The following is a 12852-nucleotide window of genomic DNA, read 5'->3' as shown; positions in this document are numbered from 1 at the left end:
AATATGTATGTATATGTGTGTGTGTGTGTGTTTACATATATGTATATGTACTGTCAATGAATATGATGCAACTCTTTGTGTACGAACCTCTGTCCTGCATGGCAGTGAACAGTGACATTATCCATATGAATCTGACCTCTATACATTTATAGTTGTTAATGAACATGATGTATTTCTTTGTGTGTGAACCTCTGTCCTGCGTGACAGTGAGAAGTGATACCACCCTCAGTGTCAAGACCTGACTGAATTATTCAGAATAGGCAAACTGTACTCCAAGCTCTGCCAATAAATTTGTTAAACTAAAAAAACTAAAACTGCATGAATCTTGGACATGAATAATTGTGCAAGCTCTAATGATCTTTTTTAATAATGATTAGGAGAGGGCACCGTAATATGTGATTGAATATATTGACCATTGACGTACAGTCAAAGTTCTAATTTTCGCAGCTGATTTCACAATCTGAAAAATTGCGTCACTCCGCCTTTCTCCATCAGAACAGGACCTCGTCACAAATACGCCTTCTGGTTAAGAAGTGTTTATCGGTCTAGGGCGCCAAAGCACACCCCCGATATCGTCCCAAACACTATAAGCGTTATATTTGCCTTGATAGTTATATCTCTCTGCCTCCCGTCTAAAGTTTCTCTTTTTGTGTGACTGTGAGTATAGCGTGTATGATAAACACTCCCACTCTCACCGTGACTACACGAACAGATGTTGGTGGGGTGGTGGCTGGTGTTCTGGTCATTAGCACAGCCTTCCGTTCCTCACTGAACATAAGAACATAAGAAAATAAGGAGTCTGCAATAGGCCGGTTGGCCTGTGCATGGCAGCTCCTGTCGAGTTACTACCACTCTCTATCATCCATGAATCTATCTAGCCTCCTTTTGAAACTTTCCAGAGTTCCCGCACTTACTACAAGGTTGCGAAGCTTGTTCCACTCGTCCACCACCCTATTTGTTAACCAGTTCCTTCCTATCTCCCTCCTAAACCTAAACTTATCCAACTTGAATCCGTTGCTCCGAGTCCTACCCTGCTCGGATATCATAAGAACTTTATCTATATCCCCTTTTTTTATTCCTTTCACCCACTTGAATACTTCTATCATATCTCCCCGCACTCTTCGTCTTTGTAGGGAATGCAAGTTAAGTTTTTTTAACCTATCCTGATATGGAAGGTTTCTAAGTCCCGGAATCATTTTTGTCATTCTTCGCTGCACCGACTCTAGTGAATTTATATCCATTCTATAATAAGGGCACCAGAACTGAACCGCATAATCGAGGTGCGGCCTGACTAGCGCAAGATATAGTTGCAATAAGACCTCTGCACTCTTGTTACTTACACTTCTAGATATAAAACCCAATACTCTGTTTGCCTTATTTCGAACATTAACGCACTGTTTTCTAGGCCATAGGTCCGGGCTCACAAGTACCCCTAGGTCTCTTTCACAAGTCGACTTCTCTACGTTGATGTTGTTAAGGCTGTATACATTATAAGTATTTGATCTTCCAATATTAAGTACGCTGCACTTGCTGGTGTTGAATTTCATTTGCCATTTTTCAGACCACCCCTGCAGTTTATTTAGATCCTCCTGTAATGCATTTGCATCCTGCCCTGAATAAATTTTTGCCGCCCTATTTTGGTGTCATCCGCAAACTTGCTTATGTCACTGCTGATCCCAGTATCTAGATCGTTTATGTAGATTATGAACAAGAGTGGGCCAAGTACTGACCCCTGGGGAACCCCACTGGTTACACGGCCCCACTCAGATTTAACACCATCTACGCTGACCCTCTGCGTTCTATCGGTGAGCCATGATTTTATCCAATTTAAAACTTTCCCCTCGATACCATGAGCCTTAATTTTTCTCAGAAGCCTCTGATGCGGTACTCTGTCAAATGCTTTGCTAAAGTCTAAGTAAATAACATCGTAATTTTCGTCATTATCTACTACCTCGAAGACTTTCCTAAAAAAAGTCAGCAGATTTGTTAGACAAGATTTTCCCTTTGTAAACCCATGTTGAGAGTCGTAGATTAATTTGCTTTGCTCTAGATGCGATCGGATGCTATCTGCTATAATTGATTCAAGAAATTTCCCCGCTACTGAAGTCAAACTGATCGGCCGGTAATTTGACGCTGATGCTCTGTCTCCCTTTTTGAATATGAGTACTACATTTGCCTGTTTCCACAAGTCTGGCACAACTCCAGTGTTTAATGATTTTGTAAATAAGTTTACGAGGGGTCCGCTAATCTGTTCCCTACACTCTTTCAAGACTCGAGGGAAAATTTCATCCGGCCCTGGGGATTTTGTTTTCTTTAGTTTATTTATCTTCCTAAGAACATCCTCTTTTCTGATAGTGATATTCTTTAATTTCTCTTCTTCCTTTCCCTTAAATATCAGTTCCACCTCTGGAATTTCATCGCAAATTTCTTCTGTGAAAACTGATAAGAAGTAGCTGTTCAATGCTTTGCTTATTTCTGCACTGCCATTTATCACTTCTCCCCTCCCTGACATTAGAGGCCCAACTTTGTACTTGACCTTTGTCCTATATACCTGGAAAAATCCCTTGGGATTCGCCTTGGATTCTCTTGCTATTTTGATTTCGTAGTCTCTCTTTGCTTTCCTTACATTTTTCTTAACATTCCTAGATAGTTCATTATGCCTGTTTCTGAGCTGCTCCTCCCCTCCCTTTAATTTCTTATATATTCCTTTCTTTATTTCTATGTCATGTTTAAGTTTTCTGGTCATCCACTTTGGCTCATTCTTATTTGACCTAATTTTTCTGTATGGTCACTGATCGCTCACTTGACAGTTCAGGGGAAATCGCCCACCTTGGAGACTTTTCAGGATCTGTTGGATAAGGATGTCTGGAAGTGGGGCACTGAGCGATGGCTCTTGTCCAGCGTCCCTCTGGAATATTTTTCTAAACACTTCGATCCCGTGGTGCAACAGATATATAAGCGCATGGAAGTAAGTCATTGTTATCATTAAAACCTTTTATGGTGCTGGCTTAAGCATTGACCCTCTAAGGACTATAATTTAAGCAACAATTCTCAATAGATGCCACACCTGTCGAGGTAATAATAATAAAAATAATAATAATACTAAGAATAATAATAATACTAATACTAAGAATGAGAATAAATAATAATAATAATTTCAGAAAAAAACCATAGTAACAGTAATTACACTCAAAATGAAGTATACATTTTACTGTAAATTATGACTTGAATTTCCTGTGCACTAGATCCTCCCTGTAGACGAGGCCCTAAGCAATGTCAAGAAGGGAGGCTTCTCTTTCCTCACCTTCAGGGAGTACGTCAGCATCATCATCGCTTCCCGTTACACTGACTCCCTCGGCAATACCCCCTTCTACGTCAGCAAGATCAGCGTTTCCATGGTGGCTGTCTTTGGATGGGGAACGAGGTAAGTAGATATTAAACATTTTAGTTATCTTTACATTTTCATCCGCACCTTGATAGTTTTAACTTTGTTTACCCACCTAACCTAAGGTCAATAAGAGGGAAGTTCTTAAATATATATTATAATTATGTACATGAATCAGAAATATTCAAACAAACACAAGTATATAATTGTTCATCTTCGTCAACTACAAAAGGTCAAAGCGAAATACATATAAAACACAACAACACGATACAATTCGTATAGAGAATGTTCTCTGGCCTTAAACTATGATAACACACATAGCATTCTTTATATACATACTGTAATTTCAAACATATTGATTTCTTCCAGGACTTAATTGTGGGATTATCAACCCCTGAACAACAATTAAACTCTCAGTAATTCATAATTTTAATCTTTTCCAGGAAGGGCGCTCCTTTCTACCCGCGTTTTAGTCAACTGATGTCACTGCTGGAGGATGCTGGCATTACAGCCTACTGGAAAGCCGACGTCAGAGTCAGGCGTGTGAGGGAGAATAGGGCCGCTGCAGCCCTGGATACTCAGGCTAACCAGATGTACACACAACAGGTCAATTATACTGATATCGCTTTATTCTTAGTGGTTTCGTGTAGCATAGAGCCGAGCTCCACACACTTTACGATCACATTTCATATTTTAGAGTTTGTTTTTGTTGTTAAATATAATAATAATAATAATAATTATAATTAACGGTTTATTGAAAGAGCTTGGCAGCCAGAAGGCTGAAAATTTACAGTTACATATTTGGGGAATGGGTTACGAATTACAAATAATATACAAGTAACATAAGTGACACAAATAAGACATATAATAACTTAGATGGGGATCAGCTCAAACTACAGTTCATTTCAACATAGTGACAGTGTAAGGAGCAGTGTTTACCGGGAGTGAATACACTGATTTATTACATGTTATTGATAATTTTTACAACGGTTGGGACTGGGCTGTTCTTATAGCGATCAGTTCGTGCACGTATGGGCTGGATGCGGTTGTGGTGTCGAACAGCAATTCTCGGACAGGGGATGTCAGGTGGTAGTAGGAGCCGGTGTCGGGGATGGTGTAGAAGCTTCTTACCAAATTTGTAGATGAGGTCGTGGTGATGGTCAGTGAGAGTCGAAAGGGTCAGTGTGTTGAGCGCTTCTTGATATGTGGAGTAGGAAGGGGAGAGAATAATCTTGCATGCCCTCTTTTGCACTTTTTCTAGGTGTTTACGTTGTGTGGCATTTAGGGAGGAAGACCAGGTGGGGGAGGCATAGGTGAGCTTGGGAAGTATGAATGTTGTGTATACACTGAGGAGCTCGTGTGCAGGAACTCCGAGGGACTTGAGTCGGCGGAGCAGGTGGAGACGGAAACTGGAGGCTTTGACAACTTCACTGACGTGTGGTTTCCAATTTAGTTTGTTGTCTATGGTGACGCCGAGGAGCTTCGTGGAATCTACAACCTGGAGTGTGTTCGGACCTAGGGTAATGGAAGGAGGTGGGACAATGTCGGAGGAGAGGTTGATGTGCATAACCATGGTCTTGGTATGGTTGATGGTGACATGGTTGTTGGTGGCCCAGTTTTGGAGACTGTTCAATAAATCCTGAAGGGCGGTATAGTTGGGAGCAGAATTGTTGACGCTGATCCCAATGGTGGAGTCGTCGACATATTTCCAGCGAGCAGGGGTTTCTCTTAGGGCATCATTGATGAGCATAAGGAAGCAGAGTGGTCCCATCTTGGTGCCTTGGGGGACGCCACAGGTGAGTGACTGAAAGGTGGAGACAGCCCCTCGGAAGCGTACAGCTTGGCGTCGGTCACTGAGGAAGTCTGTAAGCCATGGTATGAGACTTCTCCGAAGCCCGAGGTCAATAGCTTTGTTTATGATTATATTGTGGTCGACTAGGTCGAACGCTTTAGTGAAATCAATGAAGGCGACAGCTACAGACGTTTTTCGTTTCTCGAGATGGCGGTATATGTAATCGAGAAAGCTGACAAGACAGTGAGTGGTGGAGGAAGTTTTCATGTTGCCAAATTGCTGAGGGTCTACGACTCCTGCAATATCAGCATAAGCCCAGTCAAACACAAAACTTTCACAGATTAGGCTGGGTATTAGGGTGATTGCAATAGGTCGTAGCTGATTTAAGGATTGTGGGCTGGTTGACTTGGGCACTGGTGATACATAAGAGGTCTTCCAGTCAGCTGGGCATCTGGCTTGACTGAGAGAAGCATTGATGATGGAGCAGAGGGGTTTAGCAAGCTCCGGGGAGAACTCCTTGAAGAGTTTCATTGGTAAGTCAATGGGGGTGGTAGAGCGTTTTAATTTTAGTTTGTCCAGGCGTTTTGCTACGTCAAATTCTTCTACTAAGTCAGTGGGAAGGGGGGCTGGTAGGTAGGCAGGGAGAGTGGTTGTGTCGAGCCGTGGGAGCGTCTGGCATATAGTAGCGAAATGGTTATTTGTTTGCTCAGCTGCGTCAACATTAGTGAGATGGCTAAGGAAGGGGAGGGGGTGTGTCATATTGTTTAGTCCACAGAGTTCTTTAAGCTTACCATACCATTGACTGATGTTGGTCTGCTTCAGGTGTTGTAATTTGGTTGGGTAGTGGGACTTCTTTGCAGTGCGTATTTCGCGGATGACTCTGTTGCGAAGTGACCTGTAGCGGATGTGGTCATTGAGATGAAAGGCTCTGTCTCTCTGTTGCATAAGTCTTTTGATCCGAGGTGTGATCCAGGGCAAGTCAGCTGGGTGAGATCTGACGGACTTCTCGGGAAGAAGTGGTGGTGAGCTTCCGTGGTAGTGTTGGTATAATTTATCCATTTGGTTTCCACGTCATCCACGCTAAGTACTTCAGTCCAGGGATGGTGAACAATCCACTGCCCAAAGAGGCGCACTGCAGAGTCAGTAATCGGCCTGTAGGTCTTGATGTAGGGTCTCTGTATTTGAGTGGGAGTGGCAGCTGGGGACCAGAGCACTGATAAGTGTGTGCTACACCCGATAGGAGGCATTGGTTGAGGTGGTTGGTACTGGTCCGCTAAGTCAGTTAAGATAAGGTCAAGGGTGTGTGTGTGTGTGTGTGTGTGTGTGTGTGTGTGTGTGTGTGTGTGTGTGTGTGTGTGTGTGTGTGTGTGTGTGTGTGTTTGTGTGTGTGTGACCTTATATATGCCTCAAATTATGTTTCACCTTAAATACATCAACTAAATGTAGTCTCATCTTTCTCCAGGTGGACAGGAGGCAGCTAGTGCTCAGGTTGGGACAACTGCAGGGGGCCTTTTACCTATTATTTCTGGGCTGCGGCATTTCCTTCCTTACTCTGCTGGGAGAGAACCTCGTTCACTCTCACTCACCACCTCAGTAACGTCTTCCTTACCCATCACATTATAACAAAACCATCTCTTTAGGAGTAAATTGTGTCATGTTTTTGAGGAAATACATGAAAATCCTACTTAGACAAAGATTACCCGCCATAACAGTGTCCCAGCCCAAACCAGGAGTGCCTGAGGCATGAACCAATCACAGTGGCCTGTGAGTGTGATGTCGAAAGCCTAACTGTGCTAATTGGCTGGAAGCTGAGTTCTTGCCTCAACAAGAGGGCACTCGGTTTTCAAACACAGAGTCTGGTTAGAATTGGTTAAGTAAAGACGTGTGTGTGGTATGCAGGTCCTCAGCAAGGCGATATACTCGTGTATGTATATTTATATATATATATATATATATATATATATATATATATATATATATATATATATATATATATATATATATATATATATATATATAAGTACCCTTAAGGTTTTATCCATTTCACGAAATACATTGGTATTCACGTCACTCCTGTTTAACTAGCTTGGAAAATAGGTTTATTGTTTTAAAAGTGTACTGTTCATTCTGAATAACGTCGTTAATGAACGAAGAACAGTTGTGATTAGTTCTCAGCTCCCTTGTGTATGAGTATGTCCCCCTGAGTGTCTTGGTGGTATGCAGTGATACAGTGAGTCCTGAGTAACAACACACCTATCGCCTGTTTCCCCTTCTCAGTTATTCCTTAGTTATCAGCCTCCCCTCTCTTCTAGTTATTCTCTCTTTCCTCATCCTCCCCTCATATCAGTTACCCTCTGGTGGGGGAGTGACCACAGGTAAACCTCCACCTCCCTAACCACAAACCAGCTGTTAGCATCTCTTGTTCCTCCTCCCTCCTCTCACTTCACCTTCACCGCCTCCATTTCATGAGTATACAGGGAAAGAAAGAAAAAAGAGTAATAAGAACTAAGACGAAGAAAATAAAAGTAAAAATAAAAGCACATTTATTACAACATGACCTCTGGCCAGAATGATGACACTGAATATGTGAAAATTATTGAAAACAAATTGCACAGCAATTGAAATGCTAAGATAAGCAGCACCATGATTAGAATACGCTCCTTGAACTGTAGTTGTTCACATTATTGAATCGAATTCATTTTTATTTAGCCCTATTTACCACACGAAATATGTAACATACTCGGCGCGCTGCTCCGCTAAGACAGCAGAGGTCTCTTATGCCATGGAGAAAGCTGCTAGCCTGGTATGTCAGGCCTTCTCCCTTCCCCATCTCCTCCTCCCCACCAGGATTTATCAACTTCCTCCCACCAACAAAACAGAAAAAAAGATTGACACTCAACCCACAACTGATATACTAAAGTGACAATTTTAACTCAAAGGGAATAAAAAAAACAGCAAGAAAACAACAACAACAACCAAGTGTACTACCCATCTTAGTCCGTTGGTAACATAGTCAAGGACATGACTGACAAGGACGGTATGACAATCTTTATTGCTGGTGATTCCCAGGTACGGCACAAAGATAGAGCCTTCTGTGTCAAAAAAAAATGGGATGAAGGTGTGTTTGCCAGCAGCTGGGGTAGAGAATATAGTTGACAGGATAGACAATATCTTGTCTGGAAATAGGAACAAACCCATTATCTGCCTCAGTGCAGGAGGCAATGATATTGGGCAGCTATCAAACATATTAGGATGAAGAGAAATATCCCTATCATATGTGGTGTCCTCCCTAGAAGGGGAGTTGGCAGTGAATGGTTGTCAAGGGCAGGTGTTGTCAACGGCCATCTTGGCAGATATTGCGAATCAATAACATTCCCATTCATTGACAACTGGGACAACTTTTATGGTAGAAGGGATTTGTATAGGGAAGGGGTAGCAACCCTGGCTGACTCTCTCGAAAAGGCATTTCAAAAGGTGTTGAAGACTTTAAACTGATAAGGGAGCATGTGAGCACGGGGGTCGAGGAGACTGCAGTGGACGTGGGTAAACAAAGCGAAAATTTACAGAGAAATAGTGATAAGAATGATAACAAGGCTAAATTAGGCAGGAAGTTAAAACCAAAATGTGACAAAGAGAGGACTCAGAGTAAGACTAACTTAAATGTCTCCTACACGAGTAGTAGGTGTATAGGGAATAAAATAGATGAAATCAGGGGGTTGGTATGTACCGAAAAAAATTACATAATAGACTTCCCTGAAACATGGATAAACGTACACTCATGAGATACCTGTTGAATACCAAATAAATGGTTACAAATTATTCCATACGAAGAGGCAGATTCAGAAAAAAAAGGTGGAGTAGCAATCTATGTCAGTGATAATCTGAAGTGTGAAATCAATAAGGAAATAGTAACTGAATTGAATACACAGCAGTTTGGATAGAATTAACCGATGGTAGGGAAAAAATTATCATATGGGTAGTATATAGACCTCTTTATCTCTATAGGATTAATGAACAACTTATTTGGGATGAAATACGCAAGGTGTCCAGACATAGCAAAGTCTGTATAAAAGGCGACTTTAACCTTAGTCAAATAGATTGGACCGACCTTACGGGTAACTCAAACTCAGAAGATTTTCTTGAAACAGTTCAGGACTGTTTCCTAAGTCAACGTATAGCTGAATCCACCCGGGGTAATAATATACGAGATTTAGTTCTGTCAAACAGAGAAAACCTCATTAGTAAAGTCGAGGGAGTGAACGAACTTCCCAACAGCGATCACAAAAATCGTGAGTTCGGGGTAGAAAATTATATCAGTCGCAAGGAAAATTCCATTAAAGTCCCAGATTTCAGAAGGGCAAACTTTGCTTGGTTGAAAAGGCAGCTGAGAGAAAGGCTATCACGTTTGGGGGTGAATTCTATGACCTCAGGTGAAGTGGTAAATAACGTGACCTCAGACAATGTATCCATAGAGGGTAACCTTTACCTGGTGACCTAACAACTATGACCTCACAAAATGTGACTGCTGAGGGTGACCTGACCACGAGATCTGAGGTTGACGAGTTCCATAGCAATTTAAATATTGAGTTGCAGAATATACCATACAGAAAATTCAGATCAAATAACAATGACTCCAAATGGATAAACGATTAATAAAGAATCTTATTGGACAAAGGAAGGCTATAGGTAGGAGAATAAATCGTGGTGAAGTTTACCTACGAGATTATTATAAAGCATTGGCCAGTAGGGTTGAGAATGAGATAAAAAAAAGCAAAGAGGAATAATGAATTGAAGGTAGCAAGGGAGGCGAAGTCAAACCCCAAGGGATTCTTCCAAATGTATCAAATAAAACACGAGACAAGATTAGACCAATGCACTCAGATACCGGCGAGCTAACTGATAACGACGGAGAAATGAGCAATAATCTGAATAAATGTTTGTCAACAGTTTTCACAACAGAGAATTTAAGCATACTAGCGAGATAGTAGTGACTAGTAATGATGTTAGTAAACAAATAGACAAACTAAAGCCTAGTGAGTCACCAGGTCCCGATGAAATAAGTACCAGCGTACTAAAGGAATGTAAGGAAGAACTTAGTATGCACTTAGCAAATTTGTTTAAGATGTCATTAAAAGCGGGTGTAGTACCTGAATCAGTTTAACATAAACTGTAGAGCAAATTGCTGGAAGCCATAAATTCAAATTCTATTCGAAATCACCTCCAGAAGCACATGTTGAGCAATGATTCCCAACATGGCTTCACAAGTGGGTGTTCATGTCTGACAAATTTTTTATCATTATTTTCAATTGACAGAGTTCCCCACGAAAGACTACTACGACAAATGGAAGCTCATGGAATTGGAGGAGATATTCTAAAATGGACTAGGACGTGGTTACAGGACAAGATACAGAGAGTAAACATTAACGGCACTAAATGCTTTTGGGGTAACATCACTAGTGGAGTACCCCAAAGTTCAGAACTTGGACAACTGCTATCTAATATATACATAAATGACATAAATATAGGAGTACTCAGCCACATAAGTAAATATGTTGACGACACTAAAATAGGGCGTCCAATTAAATCTGACGAGGACTCTGCAAAAGTATAAAATCATCTAAACAAAATTTTCGCATGGCCCGAAAAATGTCAGAAGAAATTCAATGTGAACAAATGTAAAGTACTTAGTCTAAGATATGTAAACAGAGAAATCAGATATAAGATGAACAGCGTTGATATAGAGAAATCCGACTGTGATAAAGATTTAGGAGTAATGATATGTAGAATCTTAAACCTGACAACAATGAGTATTTGCTTGAAACTATGCTAACAAAGTACTTGGGTTCATACAAGGGAGTGTTAGTTACAAGAATAGTGAGGTCTAAAACTATATCTTGAGCTTGTGAGACCTCACTTGGATCACGCAGTTCAGTTCTGGTTACTGTATTACAGAATGGACATAGAATCGCTAGAAAGCATACAGAGGAGAATGACAAAACTAATCCCGCGCAATTGGAACATTCAATACAGAGACAGATTAAACTTAATTTGCACTTAATTTGGCTTTAAGGTACAGGACCTCTGCCCCTCACAGACTTGACCTCATCAGTTCACGGGTCGAGACATGTCCAGACTCCCTCGAGAGACGTAGAGTGAGGGGAGATATGATCAAGGTGCATAAATGGAAGTCAGGGTTAAACAAAGGTCATATAACAGAGGTACTTAAACTATACATCCAGGAGCGAACTCGTAGCAATGGTTTTAAATTAAACAAATTTAGATTAAGGTGCAAGATAGGTAAACACTGGTTACGAAACAGAGTAGTGGATGAGTGGAACAAGTTACCAAACATCATCAATAACTCTGACACGCTGGATAGCTATAAATGGCTTCATATATAGCTTGGGCAGATATATGAGCGATATGGGTTGGGTGTAAACGGGACTGCAGCGGTTCATGAGGCCCGCTGCAGTTACCTCCTTCTCTTGTTCTTATGTGTTTGACAGTGACAAGTCGATGCCCTGTGGTCAGAGGTCACGGCCACCCCGACCTGGTGGTAGAGCGGTACCGCTCTTGCCTGGCAAGCGAGATGTCACGGGTTCGATTCCCGGGCCGGTGGAAGTTGTTTGGACATACTTCCTAGCCCCCATTAGTCCCTGTTCACCTAGCAGTAAAGTAGGTACCTGTTGTAAGTCGAAAGTTACGAATTCGTATTCAGGGAAAGTTATTGGAGCTTCCAATAACATGATGACATAAACCATTGACTCTTCAGGCTTCTACGCCCTTGACTCATGAGACATAAAGGCAAGCATGAACTTAGCATGCTTCCCTGTTGGGCGCTGTAAACGCTTCTGCGCTTCACCTTACACAAGGATGTAGGGGGGTGCCCAATAAAAAAAAAATCATCCCCATTTGAGATATAATACATTTCATCGACACTAGGAGAGAAACGAGGGCTCCCAACTCCACCAGGGAATGTGAACAGAGGTACAAACCGAAGATCAAGATTGTACCAAGATGTGAAACCTTCTCTACGGTGTGAAAGGCGCCATTATTAACTCCCTTGACAGTTTACAAGACCGGCTGCCCTACGATATATGAGATTACTTCCATATGTGTAGTTAATTTGTATGTTCACTCCATGTTTCTTCTCTTTTTATACTGTAAGCTTCTTTCAATTAAGTGACCTACTCTGCATTCTCACTTTAGGTAATCTTTATCAAATGCTTGCTGTTTATAATCTGGCTAGCCATGCCCTCAATATATATATATATATATAAATATATATATAAATATATATATATATATATATATATATATATATATATATATATATATATATATATATATATATATATATATATATATATATATATATATATATATATATATATATATATATATATATGTTGTTGCTATTTATCCGATAACCCTAAATAATTAAATAAATCCCATAGACTAAAAAGTACAGTTTATCCGTTAGGAACCTATTATTTGGCGTAAATATAGCCTAATGTTACAGAAAGAGGTGACATAATCCACACACTTGATAACCTAAAATGAAGTGCTGAAAGTGTCCACCACCCACCATGTTGCAGCCATAAATTGATTCTTCGCAGCTCTCCGACACAGTGTATCACATATTTGGGGAATATTGCTGATTATGTCACAGATG

The 12852-nt window shown here is 40.9% G+C and overlaps 1 pseudogene; it reads left to right on the top strand.

Annotated features, from left to right (window-relative positions):
• Positions 1 to 712: 712 nt before the first annotated feature.
• On the top strand, positions 713 to 7041 carry LOC121873940 (annotated as a pseudogene).
• Positions 7042 to 12852: the final 5811 nt, after the last annotated feature.

The sequence above is a fragment of the Homarus americanus genome, unplaced genomic scaffold (assembly GCF_018991925.1).
Source record: "Homarus americanus isolate GMGI-L3 unplaced genomic scaffold, GMGI_Hamer_2.0 scaffold25827, whole genome shotgun sequence".
NCBI classification, from domain to species: Eukaryota; Metazoa; Arthropoda; class Malacostraca; order Decapoda; family Nephropidae; genus Homarus; species Homarus americanus.
This window is presented reverse-complemented; position numbering and strand designations above follow the sequence as displayed.